The following is an 18,290-nucleotide window of genomic DNA, read 5'->3' as shown; positions in this document are numbered from 1 at the left end:
CCCCTTAAGGAGGCATAAGTGTGTTTTCTAAATGTGTAACTCTGTTCTCTTTTGAAATTCAGTTCATGTGTAGCCATGTTTACATTCCCTCTATAAGTGATATATTACAATAAGTTTCTTTTTCTTTGTGGCTCATTTCACTTAGCATCATCATACCTAAAGCCACTCATTATGCTGCTATTGGCCTTATGACATTGATTTTATGTCTGAGTGACATTCCATTGTATATAAGTACCACAAATTCTATATCCATTTTTTTTTTCCTTTCCTGGGATATATAAAGTGAACCGAAGTTGAGGTTCTTGTAAACAGGGCAGCCCTAAACTTTGGGCTGGCTGTGTGTTGTGGATTATTAGTTTTCCCAAAATACACGCCCATGAGTGGAAGTGTGCTATGCTCTGTAGCTCTGTTTTAGAAAACAACATACAGTTCTCCAGAGAGGCTGTTGGCAATTTTCATCCTGTACATCAGTGTAACCAGTCTCCCTTTTCTCCATGGACTGTCCTGCATTTGTGGTTTTTACACTATTTGCAGATGGCCCTTTTGACGGAAGGTAAGGGACACTTCTATGTAGTGTGGATTTGCAATGCCTGATGCCTTGCTTGGCCAAAAAGGGCGTATGCATTTTTTCCCGAATATAATCAAGAAAATACACATACTCCCTTTTCGGCCAAGGGCAACATTGTCGTAGTTCTGTCGCTTTTCATGTGCTTTAAAGACGACTCCATTCTACCTCTTGAAATCTGTTTCCTTCAATTCTGCATTGCATTCAAATCCTCTTCACTTCCTTACCTCAATATATTTCTGGATGATAGTTGTCCTTTATAACTCTGCAAGTTTGTGAATTGCTGTGCCCCTGATTTCCATTTTTCAACTCGCCTATTTGTGAGCTGCTTGCAATACCACAGGATGGCTTTAGGCCTTAGTCTGGTTCCAGGACTTCAGGCTGTTCCTTTGGTTAATTCTTCTTCCTGATGGGAAACTAGAGTGACATGTGCCCATCCAAACACCTGCAGCTAATCTCTCATTTATTTTCCCTCTTCCTGATCATCCTCTGCACAATTTGCAAACTGTGCATAACAGGAGGGTAAAGGCGCTGACACTCCAAGTGGGGAGATTTTTAATAATGCAGATGGAATGGTGAAGCTGAGCATGACGAAAGGAAAAATGAGGTAACTTTTAGAAAACTTTCCCGATTACACTGTGTACTATCCACTGGGTTTCCCATGCATGTTTTAACTGTAGGAAGATTCCCTTAAACCTGGAGAGTTGGGACCACTAGAATGGGTAGAAACAGTATTGCTCTAAGTGGTGTTCTTTTGCTCACACAACCTCAGCAATCTTGTCAGCCCCAAGTGTCCAGTCTTATGTCTCATCCAACTGTGGGTGTAAAGGTGGTGAATCTAGGTTTTATCACAGGCCCTGAACGTAATATTTAAGACTTTCTCTCTGTTTTTGCATTTTGCTTTTTTAATTTATTTTTATAAGTGGGTTTAACTGAATTTCAGTGCTGTGTTCATGACGTTATACACACACATGATTCCTTTATATAGACATGAGAATACATATGTTTTAAAATACTTAGAGTCAGACATATTCCTCAGCAATGAATAGGGGGTGTTGAGTCCAGTTCATTGTGCTGGGAGTAGGTGTTGTCTAATACATACATAGTTTATGTAAAGGTATCTGTGCTAATTTAAAACTGTGGTTTGATGCATCACCAGACCTCGCCCTTCCCCTTAAGCAGGCAGAAGCTTGTTTTCTAAATGTGTGACTCTGTTGTGTTTGTAATTCAGTTCATGTGTAGCCAGTGTACATTCCCACTATGAGTTATATCTTATGATAAGATAGTTACTCTGTTATCTTTCGTAACTCAGTTCATGTTTACCTTTGCTGACAGGACCTTCATAAGTGATATGTTATGATAAGTTTCTTTTTCTGTGTGACTTATTTCACTTAGAATCATCGTACATGAATCCACTCTTTTTGCTGCTACTGGCCTTATGACATTGATTTCATGGCTGAGGGATATTCCATCGTATGTAAGTACCACAATATCTTGAACCATTTTTGTCTTTCCTGGGATACATAAGGTGTACCCAAGTTGAGGTTCTTGTAAGCAGTGCAGCCCTAAATTTTGGGGTGGCTCTGTCTTATTTATTTTCAGGTTTCCCAAGGTATATTCCCTAGACAGGAAGTGCCCTTGGCTGTGTAGATCTGTTGTTTGCTTGTTGTAGGGATCACAATTAATTCCTGCAGAGAGGCAGTTGGCCACTTATATCCCGCCCATCAGCATAACAATGCTCCCAGTTCTCCAGGGCCTGTCTTGCCTTTCTGGATTTTACACATTTTGTGGATGTCCCTTTTGACAGGTGGGTAGTGATACTTCTTTTTAGTACAGATTTGCATTGCCCTCTTTCTTGCTTGGCCAAAAATGGTGTATGCATGTTCTCCTGAATATATTCAGGAGAAAATGCATGTGCCCTTTTTGGCCAAGTGCATCATTGTCGAAGCTGTGCCCCTCTTCCTGTTCTTTACAGGTGACTCCTACGTACCTATTGAAATCTGTTTCCTGCTATTCTGCCTCGCTTTCAAGTCCGCCTCGTTGCCTTCCCTCAACAGATTTTTGGACTATAGTTGTCTTTATTACTCTGCTAGTTTGTGAATTGCTGTGCCCCTGAGCTCCATTTTTCAACTTGTTTTTTGTGAGCTGAACTCAAGTCCAAAATTTTAGTTCAGGCCCTATAGTGGTTTCCGGTGGGTGCCTAAGACTTTGGTTAATTCTTCTTCCTGCTGGGATATTAGAGTGACATGTGCCCGTCCAAATGCCTATCAGCTACTCTCTCATTGGTTCTCCCTCTTCCCTTTCAACCTCTGCCAAATTGGCAACTTGTGGGAACCAGGAGGTTAAAGGGGCTGTCTCTCCAAGTTGGGAGATTGATAGTAAAGCAGTTGAAAGTCAAACCAGAGCACCAGGAGAGGGACTATTCTTTGAGTTTTAGAAACCTTTCATATTTACAGTGTGTCCATTCTCTAGGTTTCCCATACATGTTATAGCTGTAGTAATATTTCCTTCAACCTGGAGAGATGGTACCCATGAAATGGGTGCCATTCATTATTGCTTTAAAGGGTCTGCATTTGGTCACCCAATCTCACCAATCCCCTCAGTCCCAAGTGTCCAGCCTTATGCCACATCCAGCTGCCATTGTAGATAGGGTCATTCCAGGTTTCGTCAGAGACCCTGAAGGAATTGTAAGGAATTTCCCTGTTTTTTGTTTTGTTTTTGAAATTCCTTTTTATAGTGAGTTTGGGATGATTCTCCCTGCCATGTTTATGCCAGTCTAGACACACTTGATTCCCTTACGGAGACATATCAATACATAGGTTTTAAGACTGTTACTAGTAAGATATATTCTTCTGCAGGGAATATGGGGTGTTGAGTCCCTTTCACTGAGGAAGGTGTAGGTATTGTCTATTCCGTATTTGGTTTTTGGAACGGTAACTGTACTAATATTAAACTCTGGTTTTATGCATCACCCCACCTCTCCTTCACCCTTAAGCAAGCATAAGAGTGTTTTCTAAATGTGAAACTCTCTTCTGTTTCCTATCTCAGTTCATGTTTAGCCATGTTTACAGTACTTTCATAAGTGATATCTTTTGATAATTTTCTATTTCTGTGTGACTTATTTTACTTAGAATCATCGTACCTGAATCCACTCATTTTGCTGCTACTGGCCTCATGACATTGATTTCATGGCTGAGTGATATTCCATCTTACGTAAGTACCAATGTTTCCTGAAACATTTTTGTCTTTCCTGGGATATTTAATGTGTACCCAAGTTGAGGTTCTTGTTAGCAGTGCAGTCCTAAATTTTGGGGTGGCTTTGTCTTATTGATTTTAAGTTTTCCCAAGGTATATTCCCTAGACTGGAAGTGTCCTTGATTCTGTAGCTCTGTTGTTTACTTGTTTTAGGGAACACAATGCACTCCTCCAGAGAGGCAGTTGTCAATTTACATCCTGCCCATCAGCATAAAAAGGCTCCCAGTTCTCCAGGGCCTGTCTTGCCTTTCTGGTTTTTACCCATTTTGGTGATGTCCCTTTTGACTGATGGGATGTGATACTTCTTTGTAGTGCAGATATGCATTGCCCGCTTGCTTGCTTGGCCAAAAAGGGTGTATGCGTTTTCTCCTGAATATATTCATGAGAAAACACATACGCCCTTTATGGCCAATTCCACAATTGTCGAAGTTGTGATGCTTTTCCTGTGTTTAAAGTCGATACCATTGTACTTCTTGAAATCTGTTTCGTGCAATTCTGCCTCATTTTCAATGCCTCCTCGTGGCTTTCCCTCAACAGATTTTTGGAAGTCAGTAGTCCTTTATAACTCTGCAAGTTAGTGAATTGTTGTGCCCGTGAGCTCTATTTTACAACTCGCATTTTTGTGAGCTGACCTCAAATCCACAGTTTTGCTTCAGGACCTATACTGTTTCCAGGGTGTGACAGGCTGAGAGTTTGGTTAATTCTTCTTCATGACGGGAAATTTGAGTGCCATGTGTCCATCGAAATGCCTACAGCTCCTCTCCCATTGTTTCTCCCTCTTCTCTTATATCCTCTGCGCAATTTGCCAACTGTGCAAAACAGGAGGTTATAGGGGCTGACTCTCCAACTTAGGAGATTGATAGTAAAGCAGTTGGAATGTCAAACTGGAGCACAAGGAGCCAAAGAATTTGTAGAGTTTTAGAAACCTTTCACCATCAGACGGTGTCCATTCTCTAGGTTCCCCATACAGGTTATAACTCTAGTGATATTCCCTTCTACCTGTAGAGTTGGAAACCATGGAATGGATGGCAGGCATTATTGTTTTAAAGGGTCTGCATTTTCTAACCCAATCTCACCCATACTCTCAGTCCCAAGTGACCAGCCTTATGCCACATCCAGCTGTCGTTGTAGATAGGGTCATTCCTGGTTTCATCAGAAACCCTGAAGGTATTGTGTAAGAATTTCCCTGTTATTTTGTTTTGTTTTGAAATTCATTTTTATAGTGGGTTTGAGCTGATTCTCACTGCCGTGAATATGTCGTTCTAGACACACTTCTTTCCCTTACCAAGACATATCAATACATAGGTTTTAAAATTCTTACTAGTCTGATATATTTCTCTGTGGGGAATATGGGTTTTAGTTCCGTTCACTGAGGAAGGAGTATGGCTTGTCTCTTCTGTATTTGGATTATGGAACGATACCTGAGCTAATATCAAACTCTGGTTTTGTTCATCTCCCCACCTCTCATTTCCCCTTAAGGAAGCATAAGTGTTTTTTTTTTTTCTAAATCTGAGACCCTATTCTCTTTCCTAATTCAGTTCATATGTATCCATGTATTCATTCCCATCATAAGTGATATCTTATGTCAGAATGCACCATGGCCCTTGTCATAATAATGCTCCATGACACCTGTCATCACAATGCTCCACGCGCTAGTTATCACAATGCTCCATGTCCCTTGTCATCACAATTCACCAAGTCCTTGTCATCACAATGCTACATGACACTTCTCATCACAGTGGTACATGCTGTTGTCATCACATTTCTCCATGCACTTGTCATTGCAATGCTCCATGACCCCGGTCATAGCAAGATCCAAGTGTTTGTCATCACAATGCTACACGGCGTTGTCATCAAAATTCTAAATGGCCTTGTTATCACAATGCTCATTACACTTGTCATCACAATTATCCATGCCCTTGTCATCACAATGCTCCAAGACCCTTGTAATCACAGTGCTCCATGCACCTTTTCATCTCCATGCTCCATGAACCCTGTCATCACAATGCACCATGCACATCATCATAATGCTTCACGCTATTGTCATCACAATGAAATCAATATTCTCCATGACCTGTGTCATCATAATGCTCCAAAACCTTGTGATCACAATGTTCCATAACACTTATCATCACGACACCCCATGACGCTCATCATCACAATTATCCATGGTCTTCTCATCACAATGTTCCATGATCTTTGTCATCACAATGCTCAGTACACTTGTCATCACAGTGCTCCCTGACACTTGTCGTCAGTATGCTCCTTGAACCCTGTCATGACAAGGCTCCATGCCTTTTTCATCACAATGATCCATGCCCTATTCATCACAATTCTCCAGGATCCCTTTAATCACAATGCTCCATACGCATGTCATCACAAAACTCCATGACACATGTTATCAGAATGCTCCATGGCCTTCTCATCACAATGCTCCATGCCATAGTCCTCACAATGCTCCAAGACCCCTGTAATCACAATGCTCCATGCCCCTTTTCATCAGAATGCTCCATGAGATTGTCATCACAAGTTTCCATGGTCTTCACATCACAGTGCTCCAGGTCCTTGTCATCACCATGCTCCATTCCCTAGTCACCACAGTGCTCCATGACCCCTGTCATCACAATAATCCATGAACATTTTCAGCCCAGTGCTCCACGAACTACTCATCACCATGCTCCATGGCCAACATCATCACAATGCTCCATGACCACTGTCAACACAACACTCCAAGACAACTGACAAAACAATCATCCGGGACTCTTGTCATCACAGTTCCATTCAATAGTCAGCTCAATGCTCCTTGACCCCTGTTATCACAATACTCCATGAACATTTTCAGCCCAGTGCTCCAGGAGAATTGTCATCACAATGATCCATGCCCTTCTCATCCCAATGCTCCATGACCCCTGTATTCACAATGCTCCGTGACGCTTGTCATCACAGTGCTCCATGACACCTGTCATCACAATGCTCCGTGACTCCAGTCATCAAAATGCTTCAAGAACTTTGTCATCACAATGGTCCATGCCGTAGTCATCAACTGTCGCTGTGACATTTTTAACCACAATACTCCAAGAAATTTTCATCACAATGATCTTTGACCCTCTTCATCACAATACTCTATGCCTTTCTCAGCACAATGCTCCATGACAATTGTCATCACAATGCTCCATGACACATGTCATCAGAATTCTCCATGGCCTTCTCATCACAGTGCTCCATTACACCTGTCATAAGAATGCTCCATGACCCCTGCCATCACGATGTTCCATGGCCTTGTCATCACAAGGCTCCATGACCCTTCTCATCACAATGCTCAAAGACACATGTTATCACAATGGTCCATGCCCCTTTTTATCTAAATGATCCATGAACCCTGTCATCACAATGCACCATGCCCATCGTCATAATGCTTCAGGCTATTGTCATCACAATTAAATCAAAATGCTCCATGACCTCTGTCATAAGAATGCTCCAAACCCTTGTGATAAAAATATTTCATAACACTTGTCATCACAATGCCCCATGACGATCGCCATCACAATTATCCATGATCTTCTCATCATAGTGCTCCATGACTTTGTCATCACAATGCTCAAGACACTTGTCATCACAATGCTCCCTGACACTTGTCGTCAGTATGCAACTTGAACCCTGTCATGACAAGGCTCCATGCCTTTTTCATCACAATGATCCATGCCCTTTTCATCACAATGCTCCAAGACCCATTTAATCACAATACTCCATGCACTTGTCATCACAAAGCTCAATGATGCATGCCAACAGAATGCTCCTTGTTCTTCTCCTCACAATGCTCCATGCCCTTGTCATCACAATGTTCCAAGACCCCTGTAATCACAATACTCCATGCCCCTTTTCATCAGTATGCTCCATGAGACATGACATCACAAGGCTCCATGGTTTTCTTATCACAATGCTCTAGGACCTTGTCATCACAATGCTTCACGACATTGTCATAAAAATTCTCAACGGCCATTGTCATCATAATGCTCCAAGCCCTAGTAATCATAATGCTCCTTTATATTTGCCATCTCAATCATCCATTACATTTGACATCACAATGCTCTATACCATTGTCATCGCAATGGACCATGACAGATGTCAACACAATGTTCCCTGACACCGGTCTTCACAATACTCTATGACATTCTCATCACCGTACTCCATGCCCTTGTCATCACAGTGCACCATGCCCAATGTCATCACAATAATCTATAAAACTTGTCAGACCAATGTTCCATGCCCCTGTCATCACAATGCTCCATGCCCTTGTAATCAAAATGCTCCATGACCCCAGTCATCACAATGCTCCGTGACTCCAGTCATCACAATGCTTCATAACGTTTGTCATCACAATGGTCCATGCCCGCATCATCACAAGGCTTTGCGACCTTTGTAAACAAAATAATCCATGAACTTTTCATCACAATGCTCCGTGACCCTTGTCATCACAATGCTCCATGCCTTTGTCAGAACAATGCTCCATGTCCAATGTCATCACAATGTGCCACGCGATATTCATCACAACGTTCCACAACCTTGTCATTGCTATGCTCCAAAAACCTTGTAATCACAATGCTCCATGCACTTCTCATCTAAAAGCTCTCTCACAAGAGATATCATAATGTTCCGTCACTAGTCTTCACAATACTCCCTCATCCCTGTAATCACAATGTTCCATGAGCCCTGTCATCTCAATGCTACATCCCATTATCATCACAATGTTCCATGACACCTGACATCACAATATTCCATAACCCCTGTAATCAAAATGCTCCATGACCCATTTCATCCCTAATCTCCATGACCCCTGACATCACAAGTTTCTATAACCCCTGTCATCAAAATGTTCCATTACACTTTTCATCAAATTGCTGCATGACCCGGTCATCAAAATGCTCCCTGCACCTTTCATCACAATACACAACGCACTTGTCATCAAAATGCTCCATAACCTTTGTCATCACAAAGTACCATGACCCTTGGCATCACAGTGCTCCATGTCATTGTCATCACAATGCTCCATGAACGCTCTCATCACATTGCTCCTTGCCCTTTTCATCACAAAGCTCCATGACACTTGTCATCAAAATGCTCCAGGACCCTTTTCATGAAAATGCTCCATGACACCGGGCATCACAATATTCCATAACCCCTGTCATCAAAATGTTCCATGACGGTTTTCATCAAATTGCTCCATGACCCTGTCATCATAATACTCCCTGCCCTTATGATCACAATGCACAACGCCCTTGACATAAAAATGCTCCATGACCTTTGTCATCACAAAGATACATGACCCTTGGCATCACAATGCTCCATGTAATTGTCATCGCAATGCTCCATGAACACTCTCATCACATGGCTCCATGCCCTTGTCATCACAGAGCAACATGACACATGTCATCAAAGTGCTCCATGGCCTTCTCATTACAATGTTCCATGCCCTTGCCATCACAATGATCCATTACCCATGTCATAACAATGCTCCATGATCCCTGCCATCACGATGTTCCATGGACTTGTCATCACAAGGCTCCATGACCGTTCTCATCACAATGCTCCAAGACCCCTGTAATCACAATGCTCCATGCCCCTTTTCATCTCAATGATCCATGAACACTGTCATCACAATGCACCATGCCCATCATCATAATGCTTCATGCCATTGTCATCACAATGAAATAAAATTGCTCCATGACCTCTGTCATAACAATGCTCCAAACCCTTGTGATCAGAATATTCCATAACACTTGTCATCACAATGCCCTATGACACTCGTCATCACAGTTATCCATTGATTTCTCATCACAATGCTCCATGACCTTTGTCATCACAGTGCTCACTACACTTGTCATCAAAATGCTCCCTGACACTTGTTGTCTGTATGCTCCTTGAACCCTGTCATGACAAGGCTCCATGCCTTTTTCATCACAATGATCCATGCCCTTTTCATCACAATGCTCCAAAAACCCTGTCATCACAATGCTCCATGCCCTTGTCATCACATTGCGCCATTCCAACTGTCATCACAAAAATCCATGAAACTTTTTACACAAATGCTCCATGTCCTTGTCATAACAATGTTCCATGCCCTTGTTATCACAATGCTCCATGAACCCTGTCATCACAATGCTCATTGACTCCAGTCATTCCAATGCTTCATGACCTTTGTCATCACAATGGTCCATTCCCTCGTCATCAACAGCCTCTGTTACCTATTTAACCACAATGCTCCATAAAATTTTCATCACAATGCTCTTTGACCCTTGTCATCACAATGCTCTATGGCTTTCTCAGCACAATGCTCCATAACACTTGTCATCACAATGCTCCATGCGCTTGTCATCACAGTGCTCCACAATCTTGTCATCACAATGCTCCATAAAACTTGTCATCACAATGCTCCATGCACTTCTCATCAAAATGCTCTCTCACCACTGATATCACAATGTTACATCACTATTCATCACAATACTCCCTCACCCCTGTCATCACAAGGTTCCATGACTCCTGTCATCACAATCGTACATGCACTTATCATCACAATGTTCAATGACCCCTGACATTACAATGTTCCATAACCCCTGTCATCATAATGCTCCATGACCCTTTTCATGAAAATGCTCCATGACCCATGACATCACAATATTCCATAACACCTGTCATCAAAATTTTCCATGACATTTTACATCAAATTGCTCCGTGACCCTGTCATGACAATGCTCCCTGCCCTTCTCATCACAATGCACCACAACCTTCTCATCAAAATGCTCCATGACATTTGTCATCACAAAGGTCCATGACCCTTGTCATCACAATGATCCAAGACCCCTGTAATCACAATGCTCCATGCCCCTTTTCATCTCAATGATCCATGAACCCTGTCCTTACAATGCACCATGCCCATCATCATAATTTTTAAGGCTATTGTCATCACAATGAAATCAAAATGCTCCATGACATGTTTCATCATAATGCTCCAAACACTTGTTATCACAATGTTCCATAACACTTGTCATCACAACACCCCATGATGCTCATCATCACAATTATCCATGGTCTTCTCATCACAATGCTCCATGAACTTTTTCATCACAATGCTCAATACACTTGTAATCACAATGCTCCCTGACACTTGTCGTCAGTATGCTCCTTGAACCCTGTCATGACATGGCTCCATGCCTTTTTCATCACAGTGATCCATGCGCTTTTCATCAAAATGCTCCAAGACCCCTGTAATCACAATGCTACATGCACTTGTCATCACAAAGCTCCATGACGCATGTCATCAGAATGATCTATGGCCTTCTCATCACAATGCTCCCTGCCCTTGTCATCACAATGCTCCAAGACCACTGTAATCACAATGCTCCATGCCCCTTTTCATCAGAATGCTCCATGAGAGTTGTCATCAGAGGTCTCCATGATCTTCTCATCACAATGCTCCAGGACCTTGTCATCACCATGCTCCATTCCCTTGTCATCACAATGCTCCATGACCCCTGTCATCACAATAATCCATGAACATTTTCAGCCCAGTGTTCCACGACCTACTCATCTCAATGCTCCATGGCCAATATCATCACAGTGTTCCATGACCACTGTCATCACAACACTCCATGACACCTGACAACACAATGATCCAGGACACTTGTCATCACAATGCTCCAATCCCTAGTCATCACAATGCTCCATGACCCCTGTCATCACTACACTCCATGAATATTTTCAGCCCAGTGCTCCATGACCCTTGTCATCACAATGATCCATGCCCTTGTCATCCCAATGCTCCGTGACCCCTATATTCAAAATGCTCCGTGACGCTTTTCATCACAGTGCTCCATGACACGTGTCATCACAATGCTCAATTCATTTGTCAGCAAAATGCTACATGACCTTGTCATTACAATGCTCTATGCACTTGTCATCACAATACTCCAATACTATTTTCATCACAATCCTCCATGAACCTTGGGATCACATTGCTTCATGCCCTTGTCATCACAATGCTCCATGCTCCTTGAAATCAAAATGATCCATGACCTCTGTCATCACAATGCTCCAAACCCTTGTGATCACAGTGTTCCATAACACTTGTCATCACAATGCTCCATGCTGCCTGTCATCCCAATACACCATGCCCTTTTCATCACAATGCTCCATGACCTTTGGCATCACAATTCTCAATACACTTGTCATCACAATGCTCCCTGACACTTGTCGTCAGAATGCTCCTTGAACCCTGTCACGAAAAGGCTCCATGCCTTTTTAATCACAATGCCCCATCCCATTTTCATCACAATGCCCCATGCCATTTTCATCACAATGCTCCATGCCATTGTCATCAAAACACACCACAAGCTTGTCATCAGAATGCTCCATGACCCTTGTCATCACAATTCTCCATGCACTTGTCAGCAAAATGCTCCCGGACCCTTTTCATCACAATGCTCCAAGCCATTTTCATCACAATGCTCCATTACCTTTGTCATCAGAATCCTCCATGACTCTTGGCATCACAATGCTCCATGCCATTGTCATCACAATGGGCCATTACATATGTCATCGCAATGGTCCCTGACAACTGCCTTCACAATAGTGCATGACCTGGTCATCACAATGCTCCATGCCCTGGTCATCACAATGCGCCTTCCCAAATGTCATCACTATAATCCATGAAACTTATTAGACCATTGCTCCATGTCCTTGTCATCAAAATGCTCCATGCCCTTGTTATCACAATGCTCCATGTCTTTGTCGTAACAATGCTCCATGACCATTGTCATCACAATGTGCCACGCACATTTTATCACAACGGTCCACATCCTTGTCATTGAAATGCTCCATAAACATCGTAATCACAAAGGTCCATGCACTTCTCATCAAAATGCTCTATCACCAGAGATATCACAATGTTCCATCACTAGTCACGCCAATACTCCTTCAACCCTGTAATCACAATTTTCCATGACCCTGTCATCACAATACTCCATGAACATTTTCAGCCCAATGCTCCATGACCCTTGTCATCACAATGCTCCATACACTTCTCATCACAAAGCTCCATGACACATGTCATTACAAGGTTCCTTGGCCTACTCCTCACAAGGCTCCATGCCCTTGTCATCACAATGCTCCAAGACCCATGTAATCACAATGCTCTGTGACTCCAGTCATCACAATGCTTCATGACCTATGTCATCACAGTTCTCCATGCCCCGTCATCAACAGACTCTGTGACCTTTTTAACCACAATGCTCCATGAACTTTTCATCACAATGCAATTTGACCCTTGTCATCACAATGCTCTATGCCTTTCTCAGCACAATGCTGAATGACCCTTGTCATCACGATGCTCCATGACCTTGTCAGCACAATGCTCCATGACACATGTCATCACAATGCACCATTCGCTTGTCATCACAGTGCTCCACAATCTTGTCATCACAATGCTCCATAAACCTTGTCATCACAATGCTCCATGCACTTCTCATCAAAATGCTCTCTCACCACTGATATCACAGTGTTACATCACTGTTCGTCACAATACTCCCTCACACGTGTCATCATAATGTTCCATGACTCCTGTCCTCACAATGGTACATGCACTTATCATCACAATGTTCGATGACCACTGACATCACAATGTTCCATAACACCTGTCATCAAAATGCTCCAGGACCCTTTCCATGAAAATGCTCCATGACACCGGACATCACAATATTCCATAACCCCTGTCATCAAAATGTTCCATGACGGTTTTCATCAATTTGCTCCATGACCCTGTCATCATAATATTCCCTGCCCTTATGATCACAATGCACAACACCCTTGACATAAAAATGCTCCATGACCTTTGTCATCACAAAGATACATGACCCTTGGCATCACAATGCTCCATGTAATTGTCATCGCAATGCTCCATGAACACTCTCATCACATGGCTCCATGCCCTTGTCATCACAAAGCAACATGACACATGTCATCAAAGTGCTCCATGGCCTTCTCATTACAATGTTCCATGCCCTTGCCATCACAATGATCCATTACCCATGTCATAACAATGCTCCATGATCCCTACCATCACGATGTTCCATGGACTTGTCATCACAAGGCTCCATGACCGTTCTCATCACAATGCTCCAAGACCCCTGTAATCACAATGCTCCATGCCCCTTTTCATCTCAATGATCCATGAACCCTGTCATCACAATGCACCATGCCCATCATCATAATGCTTCATGCCATTGTCATCACAATGAAATAAAAATGCTCCATGACCTCTGTCATAACAATGCTCCAAACCCTTGTGATCAGAATATTCCATAACACTTGTCATCACAATGCCCTATGACACTCGTCATCACAGTTATCCATGGATTTCTCATCACAATGCTCCATGACCTTTGTCATCACAGTGCTCACTACACTTGTCATCAAAATGCTCCCTGACACTTGTTGTCTGTATTCTCCTTGAACCCTGTCATGACAAGGCTCCATGCCTTTTTCATCACAATGATCCATGCCCTTTTCATCACAATGCTCCAAAAACCCTGTCATCACAATGCTCCATGCCCTTGTCATCACATTGTGCCATTCCAACTGTCATCACAAAAATCCATGAAACTTATTACACAAATGCTCCATGTCCTTGTCATAACAATGTTCCATGCCCTTGTTATCACAATGCTCCATGAACCCTGTCATCACAATGCTCAGTGACTCCAGTCATTACAATGCTTCATGACCTTTGTCATCACAATGGTCCATTCCCTCGTCATCAACAGCCTTTGTTACCTGTTTAACAAGAATGCTCCATGAAATTTTCATCACAATGCTCTTTGACCCTTGTCATCACAATGCTCTATGGCTTTCTCAGCACAATGCTCCATAACACTTGTCATCACAATGCTCCATGCGCTTGTCATCACAGTGCTCCACAATCTTGTCATCACAATGCTGCATAAAACTTGTCATCACAATGCTCCATGCACTTCTCATCAAAATGCTCTCTCACCACTGATATCACAATGTTACATCACTATTCATCACAATACTCCCTCACCCCTGTCATCACAATGTTCCATGACTCCTGTCATCACAATGGTACATGCACTTATCATCACAATGTTCGATGACCCCTGACATTACAATATTCTATTATCCCTGTCATCAAAATGCTCCATGACCCTTTTCATCAAAATGCTCCATGACCCATGACATCACAATATTCCATAACACCTGTCATCAAAATTTTCCATGACATTTTACATCAAATTGCTCCGTGACCCTGTCATGACAATGCTCCCTGCCCTTCTCATCACAATGCACCACAACCTTCTCATCAAAATGCTCCCTGACATTTGTCATCAAAAAGGTCCATGACCCTTGGCATCACAATGCTCCATATCATTGTCATCACACTGCTCCTTGAACGCTCTCATCACATTGCTCCATGCTCTTGTCATCACAAAGCTCCATGACACATGTCAACAGAATGCTCCATGGCCTTCTCATCACAGTGCTCCATGTCCTTGCCATCACAATGCTCCATTACCCCTTTCATAACAATGCTCCATGACACCTGCAATCACGATGTTCCATGGCCTTGTCATCACAAGGCTCCATTACCCTTCTCATCACAATGCTCCTAGACCCCTCTGATCACAATAGTCCAGGCCCCTTTTCATCTCAATGATCAATGAACCGTGTCATCACAATGCACCATGCCCATCATCATAATGCTTCATGCTATTGTCATCACAATGAAATCAAAATGCGCCATGACCTCTGTCATAACAATGTTCCAAAACCTTGTGATCACAATATTCCATAACACTTGTCATCATAATGACCCATGACGCTCCTCATCACAGTTATCCATGGTCTTCTCATCACAATGCTCCATGACCTTTGTCATCACAAATTTCAATACACTTGTCATCAAAATGTTCCCTGACACTTGTAGTCTGTGTGCTCCTTGAAACCTGTCATGAGAAGGCTCCATGCCTTTTTCATCACAATGATCCTTGCCCTTTTCATCACAATGCTCCAAGACCGTTGTAATCACAATGCTCCATGCCCTTGTCATCACAAAGCTCAATGACGCATGTCATCAGAATGCTCCCTAGCCTTATCCTCACAATGCTCCTTGCCCTTGATATCACAATGTACCAAGAATCCTGTTATCACAATGTTCCATGCCCCTTTTCATCATAATGCTCCATGAAACTTGTCATCACAAGGCTCCATGGTTTTCTCATCACAATGCTCGAAGACATTGTCATCACAATGCTTCATGACCTTGTCATGAACATTCTCAATGAACCTTGTCATCATAATGGCCCAAGCCCTATTCATCACAATGCTCCATCATATTTGTCATCACAATCCTCCATTACTTTTGGCATCACAGTGCTCCCTGCCATTGTCATCGCAATGGACAATGACATATGTCATCACAATGCTCCCTGACACCTGTCTTCACAATACTCCATGACCTTCTCTTCACAATGGTCCATGCCCTTTTCTTCACAATGCACCATGTCCACTGTCATCACAATAATCTATGAAACTTGTGAGACCAATGCTCCATGCCCCTGTCATCACAATTCTACATGCCATTGTCATCACAAGGCTCCATGACCCCTGTCATCACAATGCTCCGTGACTCCAGTCTTCACAATGCTTCATAAGGTTTGTCATCACACTGGTCCATGCCCGCGTCATCACAAGGCACTGAGACCCTTGTAACCACAATGCTCCATGAAATTTTCATCACAATGTTCTTTGACCCTTGTCATCATAATGATCCATGCCTTTGTCACAAAAATGCTCCATGACCCTTGTCGTCACAATGTGCTATGCGCAATTCATCACAACGGTCCATAAATTTGTCATTGCAATGCTCCATAAACCTTGTAATCACAATGCTCCATTCTCTTCTCATCACAATGCTCCATTACCCCTGTCATAACAAAGCTCCATGACCTCTGCCATCACAATGTTCCACGGACTTGTCATCACAAGGCTCCATGACACTTGTCATCACAATGCTCCAAGACCCCTGCAATCACAATGCTACATGCCCCTTTTCATCTCAATGCTCCAAGATCCCTGTCATCACAATGCATCATGCCCATCATCATAATGCTTCAGGCTATTGTCAGCAAAATGAAATCAAAATTCTCCATGACCTCTGTCATCACAATGCTCCATGACCCCTGTCATAACAATGCTCAGTGCCTCCAGTCATCACAATGTTTCATAACGTTTGTCATCACAACGTTCCATGCCTGCGTCATCACAAGGCTCTCTGACCTTTGTAACCACAATGCACAATGAACTTTTCATCACAATGCTCCATAACCCTTGTCATCACAATGCTCTAAGCCTTTGTCAGAACAGTGCTCCATGACCCTTGTCGCCACAATGTGCCACGTGCTTTTCATCCCATCGGTCCACACCCTTGTCATCACTATGCTCCAGAAACCTTATAATCACAATGCTCCATGCACTTCTCATCCAAAAGCTCTCTCACCACATATATAACAATGTTCCATCTCTAGTCATCACAATACTGCCTCACCCGTGTAATCACAATTTATCATGAACCTTGCCATCACAATGCTACATCCCCTTATCATCACAATGTTCCATGACCCCTGACATCACAATGTTCCATAACCCATGTCATCAAAATGCTCCTTGACTCTTTTCATCCCAATGCTCCATTAACCCTGACATCACAATGTTTTATAACCACTGTCATCAAAATTTTCCATTACATTTTTTATCAAATTGCTTCATGATCCTGTCATCAAAATGCTCCCTGCCCTTCTCATCACAATGCACCACACCCTTGTCATCAAAATGCTCCATGACTTTTGTCATCACAAAGCTCCATGACACTTGGCATCACAATGCCCATGTCATTGTCATCACAATGCTCCATGAACACTCTCATCACATTGCTCTATGCCCTTGTCATTACAATCCACCATAACCCATGTATAACTGTGTTCCGTGCCTTTTCCATCACAATGCCCCATGCCGTTTTCTTCAAAATGCTCCTTGCCATTGTCATCAAAATACTCCACAAGCTTGTCATCAGAATGCTCCATGACTCATGTCATCACAATTCTCCATGCACTTGTCGGCACAATGCTCCCTAACCATTGTCATCACAATGCTCCAAGCCATTGTCATCACAATGCTCCATTATCTTTGTTATCAGAATCCTCCATGACACTTGGCATCACAATGTTCCATGCCACTGTCATCACAATGGGCCTTTACATATGTCATCACAATGCTCCCTGACACCTATCTTCACAATACTGCATGACCTGGTCATCACAATGCTCCATGCCCTTTTCATCACAATGCACCATTCCAACTGTCATCGCAATAATCCATGAAACTTTTTAGACCAATGCTCCAT

Source organism: Mesoplodon bidens (genome assembly GCF_964165515.1).
Source record: "Mesoplodon bidens genome assembly, contig: HAP1_SCAFFOLD_42, whole genome shotgun sequence".
In the NCBI taxonomy this organism is placed as follows: Eukaryota; Metazoa; Chordata; class Mammalia; order Artiodactyla; family Ziphiidae; genus Mesoplodon; species Mesoplodon bidens.
The sequence above is the reverse complement of the archived record's forward strand: the minus strand, read 5'-3'. Positions refer to the sequence as shown.